Source organism: Ranitomeya variabilis, chromosome 1 (genome assembly GCF_051348905.1).
Source record: "Ranitomeya variabilis isolate aRanVar5 chromosome 1, aRanVar5.hap1, whole genome shotgun sequence".
In the NCBI taxonomy this organism is placed as follows: domain Eukaryota; kingdom Metazoa; phylum Chordata; class Amphibia; order Anura; family Dendrobatidae; genus Ranitomeya; species Ranitomeya variabilis.
Window position 1 is genome coordinate 22,016,979 of NC_135232.1, and position 12,982 is coordinate 22,029,960.

A 12,982-nucleotide genomic window follows, 5' to 3' on the forward strand; every position below is an offset into this window, starting at 1 on the left:
CTCCATGGAGAAATAGATGGTGACGTCCTGACACCTTATAGGAACCTGACACACACAATGATACCGTCATCACCCAGAATCCTCCAGTGCTGTCCTGTGTAATGTCCCAGCATTCCCAGCAGCGTCACCTCTCCAGTCAGCAGCTCAATCATCTTGTTGGTGAGTTCTAGGATCTTCTGGTCATTGATGTCCTCATGTATCCGAGGGTGAGGTGGAGGCTCCGGGATTGGGCTCAGGGTTCCTCCCCGTCCTTTAGACACAGGGGCTTGACAGCGATCACTAGAGATCTTCATTACTGTGTAATCCTGAGTGTGGAGACATTAATAATATCACTACCAACATTTCCAGAGTCCATCACCTCTCCGGTTATATCCCCTGTTATTCCCATAGATAATGACATCATGTGATGACATCAGAGCCTCTCACCTCTCCGGTCATATCCTGTTCCTGTTATTCCCATAGATAATGAGGTCATGTGATGACATCAGAGCCTCTCACCTCTCCGGTCATATCCCGTTATTCCCATAGATAATGAGGTCATGTGATGTCATCAGAGCCTCTCACCTCTCCAGTCATATCCCATTATTCCCATAGATAATGAGGTCATGTGATGACATCAGAACCTCTCACCTCTCCGGTCATATCCCATTATTCCCATAGATAATGAGGTCATGTGATGACATCAGAGCCTCTCACCTCTCCGGTCATATCCCGTTATTCCCATAGATAATGAGGTCATGTGATGACTTCAGAGCCTCTCACCTCTCCGGTCATATCCCATTATTCCCATAGATAATGACATCATGTGATGACACCAGAGCCGCTCACCTCTCTGGTCATATCCCGTTATTCCCATAGATAATGACATCATGTGATGACATCAGAGCCTCTCACCTCTCCGGTCATATCACCTGTTATTCCCATAGATAATGAGGTCATGTGATGACATCAGAGCCTCTCACCTCTCCGGTCATATCCCGTTATTCCCATAGATAATGAGGTCATGTGATGACTTCAGAGCCTCTCACCTCTCCGGTCATATCCCATTATTCCCATAGATAATGACATCATGTGATGACACCAGAGCCGCTCACCTCTCTGGTCATATCCCGTTATTCCCATAGATAATGACATCATGTGATGACATCAGAACCTCTCACCTCTCCGGTCATATCACCTGTTATTCCCATAGATAATGAGGTCATGTGATGACATCACAACTTCTTACCTCTCCGGTAAGATGGAAGATTATCTCCAGGGTAAGGTTTAATATCCTCTCTGCCATATTGTCTCTGTCCTTATTCATTCTTCATGGGTGAATCAGGAAAATTCTCCTATATTGAATGTTAGAGCCTGAAAGGAAAAGGAAACAAAAAGTCAAGCAAATTCATAGAAAAAATTACTGAAGGGGAAACATTTCTAGAAATATAAAACTATAGATGACGTATTCTCTAATGTGTATAGAGTGGAACATAACCTGTCAGATGCTTCATGTTTCCCCAAACCACAGGTAGCACGAATCAGAGAGAGGCTCAAGTATTGCAGACATATACGCGCCATAAAATTTAAGAAAATAAAAATTTCTAAATGAGGATTGAGGATGAGGTGACGAGGATGACGAGTACCAGGTATGTACCCGCCTGACTTATGTGTGAGTGTCTGTGAGGCTGGGGGTAAGTAGACCGGGCTACAAGTCAGTGCAGAGACGGATGGCCTCACTATGGTGAACCATGTTATGAAAGGTCCTTATGGTCATCATGTTGTGGTAATCATCTGTCAGTGTATCCGTACATACTAGTAACATGCCCAGGTTCCTCTGGTGTTATATCTGGCCCTTACTTTCCCATCCCATATACATCTCCTGATGAAGCAGAGGCGAAACCCACATCAGGGCTGATAACCACGTGATCCGTACTGGATGGGCTAGTCTGATCAACTGGATTCTGGGATACTTTATAGAAGGAACCTCGTTCTTTCTGCCCCGTCATATTACAGTCTTGTGTACGGGACATTTACGGTCCAGCCGCCATTTCAATATTATTACTATCCGATTTCCAATCCCCATGTCTTTATAGTGGTTTATATCGCAGTCTGCAGCGCAGTGACGGTTTCTCTGCTGGATGTGGATGTATTTCACCTGAGGATATTTAGGGACGGCTTATTTCATGGAAGACTTGAGGTTTTCGTCCATTTTAGGTTGTTCTGACACAATTACATTATGGATTTATGGACAGATTCTGGAGGGTCTCACACTCCGAGGTCTTGTAGAAATCTTCCATATTAAGGCTATGGGTGCAGTATGGTGGTAGGAAAGCGGCGGCCCTGGAGGGGGCACATACTTTTCTGTACTCGGACACCTTTATGAGTTGGGAGCTCTTCCAGGCGTATTAGAGGTGTGAACACAGCCCCAACCTGCCCAGGAGCTTTCCTCACACTGCAGAGCACCCTGTATATCACATTTCTTATTATTATAAGATTTGAGAATGGTAAAACAAGGTGTAAAGTCGCCACAAGGACTGTGAAAATGTGAATAAAAAAAAAAGAGACAACACGAGCGCGCTCCACACAGAACGACCGACTGACAGGAAGGAGACCACGGCCTCCGCTACTTATACTGCAGTGCTGAGGTAAAATGAAAGCTGAGCTCTGACTGGCTGAAATGGAATCTGAGGTCTGATTGGTTACTCTGGAAAAACAACACCTGAGCTCTGGTTGCTGCGGTAACATGGAAGCTGAGCTCTGATTGGTTACTGTGGTAACATGGCAGCTGAGCTCTAATTGGTCGCTGAAAATGTGTGAGGCCCAGCAGCAGCAGGCGCCGTCCTGCACAGAACACACAGGGAGCAGGAGCTGCTGTACACGGCCGGGTACTGAGCAGAGGAGCCGCCATCAGCTCCGCACCGCGACCTCCGCTCCACACACCGGAACATCCAGCGAGTGTGGGAGAGGAAAAGCAGCAACGACCGGAGCCGAGAACTCACAGCACACACAACACAGTAACACACATACCTCCACTGTAGAGACAGGACCTGTGTGATGTCACAGTCATGTGATCACATGGGGAGGAGTCACATGATCAGGGGCGGAGCTCCAGGGTTCTCAGTGTCTGCAGGACTCTGCTGTGCTGGGTGATGTCTAGTATTATAGAGGAGGATGGAGCAGAGCTGTGTGTGTAATGTGTGCGGAGCCGTGTGTGTAATGTGTGCGGAGCGGAGCCGTGTGTGTAATGTGTGCGGAGCGGAGCCGTGTGTGTAATGTGTGCGGAGCGGAGCCGTGTGTGTAATGTGTGCGGAGCGGAGGCGTGTGTGTAATGTGTGCGGAGCGGAGCCGTGTGTGTAATGTGTGCGGAGCGGAGCCGTGTGTGTAATGTGTGCGGAGCCGTGTGTGTAATGTGTGCGGAGCGGAGCCGTGTGTGTAATGTGTGCGGAGCGGAGCCGTGTGTGTAATGTGTGCGGAGCGGAGCCGTGTGCGTAATGTGTGCGGAGCGGAGCCGTGTGCGTAATGTGTGCGGAGCGGAGCCGTGTGCGTAATGTGTGCGGAGCGGAGCCGTGTGCGTAATGTGTGCGGAGCGGAGCCGTGTGCGTAATGTGTGCGGAGCGGAGCCGTGTGCGTAATGTGTGCGGAGCGGAGCCGTGTGCGTAATGTGTGCGGAGCGGAGCCGTGTGCGTAATGTGTGCGGAGCGGAGCCGTGTGCGTAATGTGTGCGGAGCGGAGCCGTGTGCGTAATGTGTGCGGAGCGGAGCCGTGTGCGTAATGTGTGCGGAGCCGTGTGTGTAATGTGTGCGGAGCGGAGCCGTGTGTGTAATGTGTGCGGAGCGGAGCCGTGTATGTAATGTGTGCGGAGCCGTGTGTGTAATGTGTGCGGAGCGGAGCCGTGTGTGTAATGTGTGCGGAGCGGAGCCGTGTGCGTAATGTGTGCGGAGCGGAGCCGTGTGTGTAATGTGTGCGGAGCGGAGCCGTGTGTGTAATGTGTGCGGAGCGGAGCCGTGTGTGTAATGTGTGCGGAGCGGAGCCGTGTGTGTAATGTGTGCGGAGCGGAGCCGTGTGTGTAATGTGTGCGGAGCCGTGTGCGTAATATGTGCGGAGCGGAGCCGTGTGTCTAATGTGTGCGGAGCGGAGCCGTGTGTGTAATGTGTGCGGAGCGGAGCCGTGTGTGTAATGTGTGCGGAGCGGAGCCGTGTATGTAATGTGTGCGGAGCCGTGTGTGTAATGTGTGCGGAGCGGAGCCGTGTGCGTAATGTGTGCGGAGCGGAGCCGCGTGTGTAATGTGTGCGGAGCGGAGCTGTGCGTAATGTGTGCGGAGCGGAGCCGCGTGTGTAATGTGTGCGGAGCGGAGCCGCGTGTGTAATGTGTGCGGAGCGGAGCCGCGTGTGTAATGTGTGCGGAGCGGAGCCGTGTGTGTAATGTGTGCGGAGCCGTGTGCGTAATATGTGCGGAGCGGAGCCGTGTGTCTAATGTGTGCGGAGCGGAGCCGTGTGTGTAATGTGTGCGGAGCGGAGCCGTGTGTGTAATGTGTGCGGAGCGGAGCCGTGTATGTAATGTGTGCGGAGCCGTGTGTGTAATGTGTGCGGAGCGGAGCCGTGTGCGTAATGTGTGCGGAGCGGAGCCGCGTGTGTAATGTGTGCGGAGCGGAGCCGTGTGCGTAATGTGTGCGGAGCGGAGCCGCGTGTGTAATGTGTGCGGAGCGGAGCCGCGTGTGTAATGTGTGCGGAGCGGAGCCGCGTGTGTAATGTGTGCGGAGCGGAGCCGTGTGTGTAATGTGCGCGGAGCGGAGCCGTGTGTGTAATGTGCGCGGGGCGGAGCCCTGTGTGTAATGTGTGCGGAGCGGAGCCGTGTGTGTAATGTGTGCGGAGCGGAGCCGTGTGTGTAATGTGTGCGGAGCGGAGCCGTGTGCGTAATGTGTGCGGAGCGGAGCCGCGTGCATAATGTGTGCGGAGCGGAGCCGCGTGCGTAATGTGTGCGGAGCGGAGCCGCGTGCGTAATGTGTGCGGAGCGGAGCCGCGTGCGTAATGTGTGCGGAGCGGAGCCGCGTGCGTAATGTGTGCGGAGCGGAGCCGCGTGCGTAATGTGTGCGGAGCGGAGCCGCGTGCGTAATGTGTGCGGAGCGGAGCCGCGTGTGTAATGTGTGCGGAGCGGAGCGGCGTGTGTAATGTGTGCGGAGCGGAGCCGCGTGTGTAATGTGTGCGGAGCGGAGCCGCGTGTGTAATGTGTGCGGAGCGGAGCGGCGTGTGTAATGTGTGCGGAGCGGAGCCGCGTGTGTAATGTGTGCGGAGCGGCGTGCGTAATGTGTGCGGAGCGGAGCCGTGTGCGTAATGTGTGCGGAGCGGAGCCGTGTGCGTAATGTGTGCGGAGCGGAGCCGTGTGCGTAATGTGTGCGGAGCGGAGCCGTGTGCGTAATGTGTGCGGAGCGGAGCCGTGTGTGTAATGTGTGCGGAGCGGAGCCGTGTATGTAATGTGTGCGGAGCCGTGTGTGTAATGTGTGCGGAGCGGAGCCGTGTGTGTAATGTGTGCGGAGCGGAGCCGTGTGCGTAATGTGTGCGGAGCGGAGCCGCGTGTGTAATGTGTGCAGAGCGGAGCCGCGTGCGTAATGTGTGCGGAGCGGAGCCGCGTGTGTAATGTGTGCGGAGCGGAGCCGCGTGTGTAATGTGTGCGGAGCGGAGCCGCGTGTGTAATGTGTGCGGAGCGGAGCCGCGTGTGTAATGTGCGCGGAGCGGAGCCGTGTGTGTAATGTGCGCGGGGCGGAGCCCTGTGTGTAATGTGTGCGGAGCGGAGCCGTGTGTGTAATGTGTGCGGAGCGGAGCCGTGTGCGTAATGTGTGCGGAGCGGAGCCGCGTGCATAATGTGTGCGGAGCGGAGCCGTGTGCGTAATGTGTGCGGAGCGGAGCCGCGTGCGTAATGTGTGCGGAGCGGAGCCGCGTGCGTAATGTGTGCGGAGCGGAGCCGCGTGTGTAATGTGTGCGGAGCGGAGCCGCGTGTGTAATGTGTGCGGAGCGGAGCCGCGTGTGTAATGTGTGCGGAGCGGAGCCGCGTGTGTAATGTGTGCGGAGCCGCGTGTGTAATGTGTGCGGAGCGGAGCCGCGTGTGTAATGTGAGCGGAGCGGAGCCGCGTGTGTAATGTGTGCGGAGCGGAGCCGCGTGTGTAATGTGTGCGGAGCGGAGCCGTGTGTGTAATGTGTGCGGAGCGGAGCCGTGTGTGTAATGTGTGCGGAGCGGAGCCGTGTGTGTAATGTGTGCGGAGCGGAGCCGTGTGTGTAATGGGTGCGGAGCGGAGCCGTATGTGCAATGTGTGCGGAGCGGAGCCGTGTGTGCAATGTGTGCGGAGCGGAGCCGCGTGTGCAATGTGTGCGGAGCGGAGCCGCGTGTGTAATGTGTGCGGAGCGGAGCCGTGTGTGTAATGTGGGCGGAGCGGAGCCGTGTGTGTAATGTGTGCGGAGCGGAGCCGTGTGTATAATGTGTGCGGAGCAGCGTGTATAATGTGCTCGGAGCCGCATGTATTATGTGCACAGAGTAGCGTGTATAATGTGCGCGGAGTAGCGTGTGTAATGTGCGCCGAGGGGAGCTGTGTATGTAATGTGCGTGGAGGAGCAGAAACTAAGCAGGAAGTTGACTCGTGACTAGGGATGAGTGAATAGTTTTGGATAACTCCTTATACAAATAGCTACAGCGCTTACCGAATAGCTGCATCTGGGAACCCGGATACCTGGAGCTCCGGATAATCAGCTGTTCATCACCGCAGCCTGTTTGTTGTGCCTGTCACACAGTCGTGACACATGCAGCTGCCGCTCCGAACAGCTGATTATCGGGGAGGTCCAGGTATCTGGGTTCCCGATGCAGCTATTTTGTAAGTGCTATAGCTATTCGTATAAAGGAGTTATCCAAAACTATTCACTCATTATTAGTGATGAGCGAGTGTACTCGTTGCTCGGGTGACCGCCGAGTGTTATTGCTCGGAGATACAGTTTTCATCACCTCAGTTGCATGATTTACGGCTTCCAGATACACTGAATACATATGAGGAATGCCTGTTAGGGAATTCCCACATGTATTCAGCGTATCTGTAAACCGCAAATCATGCAACTGAGGAGATGAAAACTATATCTCCGAACACATAGGGTATGTGTCCACGTTCAGGATGGCCGGCGGTATCGTCAGAGCGGCAAAGCCGCTCGGCGCTAAGCCCCGCCCCCTTCTGGGACGCGATGATGCCGGATGTGTTCATTGTACACATCCGGGATCATCGCACCCCTCGCATAGGGCCCTGTGTTATTCCTTGCGGCGACACAGCGTCGCCGCAAGGAACACGGACATGCTGCGATCTGAAAAGACGCACAGCATGTCCGGAGTCGCAGGGCCGCCGCGTGCGTGTTTCCACGCATAGTGGACACGGGATTTCAAAAAATCCCCTCCACTATGCTGGAACATCTGGACGCTGCGTGTTTGACGCTGTGGCCCCACGCAGCGTCAAACACGCAGCGTTTCCTGAACGTGGACACACGGCCTAACAAATACTCGGAGACCACCCGAGCGTGCTCTGGAAAATCCAAGCAACGAGTACACTCGTTTAGGGAACACTAAAATCCCACATCCTAGATATCACTGAATGAAATATTCCAGTTGTAAATCTTTATTCATTACATAATGGAATGTGTTGAGAACAAAAAAAACCTAAAAATTATCAATGTAAATCACAACTAATATCCCACGGAGGTCTGGAGTTGGAACAATACTCAAAATCAAAGTGGAAAATGAAGTTACAGGCTGATGCAACTTCAGTGGAAATGCCTCAAGACAAGGAAATGATGCTCAGTAGTGTGTGTGGCCTCCACCTGCCTGTATGACTTCCCTACAATGCCTGGGCATGCTCCTGATGAGGTGGCGGATGGTCTCCTGAGGGATTTCCTCCCAGACCTGGACTAAAGCATCCGCCAACTCCTGGACAGTCTGTGGTGCAACGTGACAGTGGATGGAAGCAGACATGATGTCCCAGATGTGCTTAATTGGATTCAGGTCTGGGGAACTGGCGGGCCAGTCCATAGCCTCAATGCCTTCATCTTGCAGGAACTGCTGACACACTCCAGCCACATGAGGTCTGGCATTGTCCTGCATTAGGAGGAACCCAGGGCCAACCGCACCAGAATATGGTCTCACAAGGGGTCTGAGGATCTCATCTCGGTACCTAATGGCAGTCAGGCTACCTCTGGCGAGCGCACGGATGGCTATGTGGCCCTCCAAAGAAATGCCACCCCACACCATTGCTGACCCACTGCCAAACCGGTCATGCTGAAGGATGTTGCAGACAGCAGATCGCTCCCCGCGGCGTCTCCAGACTCTGTCACGTCTGTCACATGTGCTCTGTGTGAACCTGCTTTCATCTGTGAAGAGCACAGGGCACCAATAGTGAATTTGCCAATCCTGGTGTTCTGTGGCAAATGCCAAGCGTCCCGCACGGTGTTGGGCTGTGAGCACAACCTCCATCTGTGGATGTCGGGCACTCAGACCATCCTCATGGAGTCGGTTTCTAACCGTTTGTGCAGACACATGCACATTTGTGGCCTTCTGGAGGTAATTTTGCAGGGCTCTGGCAGTGCTCCTCCTGTTCCTCCTTGCACAAAGGCTGATGTAGCGGTCCTGCTGCTGGGTTGTTGCCCTCCTACGGCCCCCTCCATGTTGCCTGGTGTACTGGCCTGTCTCCTGGTAGCGCCTCTGGCCACTACGCTGACAGACACAGCAAACCGTCTTGCCACAGCTCTCATTGATGTGCCATCCTGGATGAGTTGCACTACCTGAGCCACTTGTGTGGGTTGTAGAGTCCGTCTCATGCTACCACGAGTGTTAAAGCACAACCAACATCTAAAAGTGACAAAACATCAGCCAGAAAGCATTGGTACTGAGATGTGGTCTGTGGTCCCCACCTGCAGAAACACTCCTTTATTGAGGGTGTCTTGATAATTGCCATTAATTTCCATGTGTTGTCTATTCCATTTGCACAATAGCATGTGAAATTGATTGTCAGTGTTGCTTCCTAAATGGACAGTTTGATTTCACAGAAGTTTGATTTACTTGAAGTTAGATTCTGTTAAAGGGAACCTGTCACCTGAATTTGGCGGGACCAGTTTTGGGTCATATGGGCGGGGTTTTCGGGTGTTTGATTCACCCTTTCCTTACCCGCTGGCTGCATGCTGGCCGCAATATTGGATTGAAGTTCATTCTCTGTCCTCTGGAGTACACGCCAGTGCAAGGCAACTCACAGGGCCAACATGGCAGACACAGGTCCTTCACTAGTCCTCCAGCTGCCATGACAATCATTTCCAACCTCTTAAATGCTCGTGGTCCCCGAGTGTGGCTACTTGTCGTTACACACACAGGACTAAATCTGTCAGGAGGATTTATGATGAGGGCACCAGAAATCTGTTCCAGAGACAGTGAGGGCACCAAGAATCTGCTCCAGAGAGAGTGAGGGCACCAGGAACCTGCTCCAGAGACAGTGAGGACACCAGGAATCTGCTCCAGAGACAGTGAGGACACCAGGAACCTGCTCCGGAGTCAGTGAGGACACCAGGAACCTACTCCAGAGATAGTAAGGGCACCATTAACCTGCTCCAGAGACCGTGAGGGCATCAGGAATCTGCTCCAGAGACAGTGAGGAAACCAGGAACCTGCTCCAGAGACAGTGAGGGCACCTGGAATCTGCTCCAGAGACAGTGAGGGCACCAGGCCTCTGATCTTGCTTGGATATTGGGACTCTAAAACTTTCACACCACTAATCTAATCCAATTAAGGATTCATTCTCTGAGCTCAGTTTGTTTATTTAAATGTTCATTTATTATACCATGCCCCTTTTTTATGCATATGTTTTTGTTTCTTCAGAAACTTTGTTATACCATGCCTGAGGAAGGGACCTAAGAAGTCTCAAAAGCTGCTGTGTAACATCATTTATTTTATTTGTGTTAGCCATTAAAAGGAATCTTGCCTACCAGATTATATTGTTTTTCTCGCTGACGGCAATCTTTTTTCATCTGGCTAACACGGTACCAACCCCCTTTTGTATATACACACACACGCACAACTCTGATTTTTCTCTAGTCACCTTCCACGACAGCATAGGTTGTCTCCACGTCCTAATGGGGGACAGGAAGCACAAAGAGGTGAAAAGCACCTCCCACCCCCTACTCGCTATGTCAGGAATGTACGGATAAGGTGGTCAAGGCTGAACATCCCTCACTCCTGGATGAAATACGTACCCTTGTCAAGCAAGAGGTCCTGTCCTCCTTGGCCGCATTTACACCTCCCCTCCTCCACCTACTGCTCCGGGACCATCTCCCCCTATGAAGAGAAAGATCCAAATTGAGGATTCTGACTCTGTTTCTGAAAACTCTCAGGGTTCAGCTTCAGAAAAATGGGAGGAATCTTTATCCTGTAAGACACAGCTCCCAACCGTCCCGCATACAGTGGGACTGTCCCAAATTTGAGGCTGTGCCCCGCAGTCCCGCACGGGACTCTACTTCTCTCACACAGCCAGCAGGAGATGCAGCCGACACGCCCCCTTGTATTAGGCCATGCCCTTTCGCCTTCCGTTGCGGTGGTTCAGAGAGGAGAGGACATTCTGAGGTATGTGCGTTGCACATATACATGCAGCTGGCCCTGCTGTGCTTACAGTACAAGGCATTATAACCAGGAGTAGTGGCAGCATTTAGAGCAATCCAGTGCAGCCTGTTAGTCATAGGCACAGTATATATATATATATATATATATATATATATATCCTTTATACACTACAGCAGTTATGGAGTGGAGCCAGCAGATAGTGGTGTTGTCTGAGTGCATGCAGAGTTCGTAGAGCTGGGCTACATTGCAGTGTGCAGGATCTGTGAGGCAGCAGTGTGGACAGCGACAGGTGGTGAAATCTTTGCCTGCATTGTAAGCAGAGCGGCTGGGACACATCTAAAGCCCCGACTGTACACTGACATCGTCATGTGGGGCTATTATACTGTATGGAGCATCATGTGAGGACATTATACAGTATGGAGCATCATGTGAGGCCATTATACAGTATGCTGCATCATGTGTGGCCATTATACTGTATGCATCATCATGTGGGGCCATTATACAGTATGGAGCACTGTGTGGCCATTATACAGTATGGAGCATCATGTGTGGCCATTATACTGTATGCAGCATCATGTGGGGCCATTATACAGTATGTAGCACTGTCTGGCCATTATACAGTATGGAGCATCATGTGTGGCCATTATACTGTACACAGCATCATGGGGGGCCATTATACAGTATGTAGCACTGTGTGGCCATTATACAGTATGGAGCATCGTGTGGCTATTATACTGTACACAGCATCATGTGGGGCCATTATACAGTATGGAGCACTGTCTGGCCATTATACAGTATGGAGTATCCTGTGTGGCCATTATACTGTACACAGCATCATGGGGGGCCATTATACAGTATGTAGCACTGTCTGGCCATTATACAGTATGGAGCATCATGTGTGGCCATTATACTGTACGCAGCATCATGTGGGGCCATTATACAGTATAGAGCACGGTGTGGCCATTACACAGTATGGAGCATCATGTGTGGCCATTATACTGTACACAGGATCATGTGGGGCCATTATACAGTATGGAGCACTGTGTGGCCATTATACAGTATGGAGCATCATGTGTGGCCATTATACTGTATGCAGTTTCATGTGGGGCCATTATACAGTATGGAGCACTGTGTGGCCATTATACAGTATGGAACACTGTGTGGCCATTATACAGTATGGAGCACTGTATGGCCATATTTTTTTCTGTTAATAATTATTGTTTATGAAAGTGTGATCAGCAGTGCTAAATGGGTGTGGTTGGGGCGTGGATATGGGTGTGGTCAGGGGCATGGCCTAAATTTTGCCACGGCACGCTGTGTGCACCGCAACCTTTGTACCTCTTTGCCTTCTTCAAAAGTTGGGATGTATGTGTAAGATACCAGAGACTAGGAAATATTTCTTATCACCAGGATATATGGAGGAGTTAGTTAATGCAGTCCGTAGCACTATCGGTTTGGAGGAGAATCAGGTTCCCCAAACAATTCAGGATGAAATGTTTGGAGGGTTGAAAGTAGGAAAACAGAGTGGTTTCCCGATGCATGAGAACATCTTGAACATGATCTCTCAGGAGTGGGAGTCCCCGGAGAAATGGCTGAGCACCCCCTCAGAGCTTAAACAGGTTTCCTCTGGAGGGCAAATCAGTTAGCTGGGATATTCCTAAGGTGGATGTGCCGGTGGCGAGAGTAGCCAAGAAAACTACACTGCCCTTTGAGGACTCATCGCAGCTTAGAGATCCAATGGATAGGAAGGTGGAAAGCCTGCGGAAAAAATTCTGGGAGACTTCCACCTCTTCATTTAAGATCAATATAGCTTCCACCTGAGTTGCCAGATCCCTCTTCCGGTGGCTAGATCAACTGGAGAATCACATCTCTCAGGGGACCTCAAGAGGGGAGTTATTAGACTCTCTGCCTTTAGCAAAGTGTTAATCCGCACAGCAGGGAAGCCCACTCAGTGAATAGGTAATTGCATGAATTGATGCTGCAAGCATGTATACAGCAGTAAGTGCTCCGTGAGCCGGGGTGCCACTCCAAAGAAAATAGCCACAATGGATACAAAAATTGAAAGGAACGGATGGCACTCACTGGTTAAAAAACTTCTTTATTCCAATACTTTAAAAGACTCTGCCTTTACTCAAAAGGGCGACCGGGTTCTTAGCTGATGCCTCTGCAGAATCTGTCCGTATCGCTGCCAGGTTCCTGGTTCAGTCCAACTCCGCTAGAAGGGCTCTTTGGCTAAAAATGTGGAGTGGGGAAGTCACTTCCAAGATCAAATTGTGCTCCATGACCTTTAAGGCTGAATATGTCTTTGGGCCAGCTCTTGATGAGATACTGGAGAAGGGCACAGACAAAAAGAATGCTCTTCCTGACCAGAAAACCG

The 12,982-nt window shown here is 51.7% G+C and overlaps 2 protein-coding genes across 4 annotated transcripts in view; one reads left to right on the top strand and one right to left on the bottom strand.

Annotated features, from left to right (window-relative positions):
• The window catches only part of LOC143802809 (uncharacterized), a 410,869-nt gene that overhangs the window by 228,288 nt on the left and 169,599 nt on the right, over positions 1-12,982 (top strand). The gene's annotated exons all lie outside the window — the stretch shown is intronic.
• Positions 1-12,982, bottom strand: part of LOC143802984 (uncharacterized) — a 143,031-nt gene that overhangs the window by 22,873 nt on the left and 107,176 nt on the right. The window lies entirely within an intron of this gene.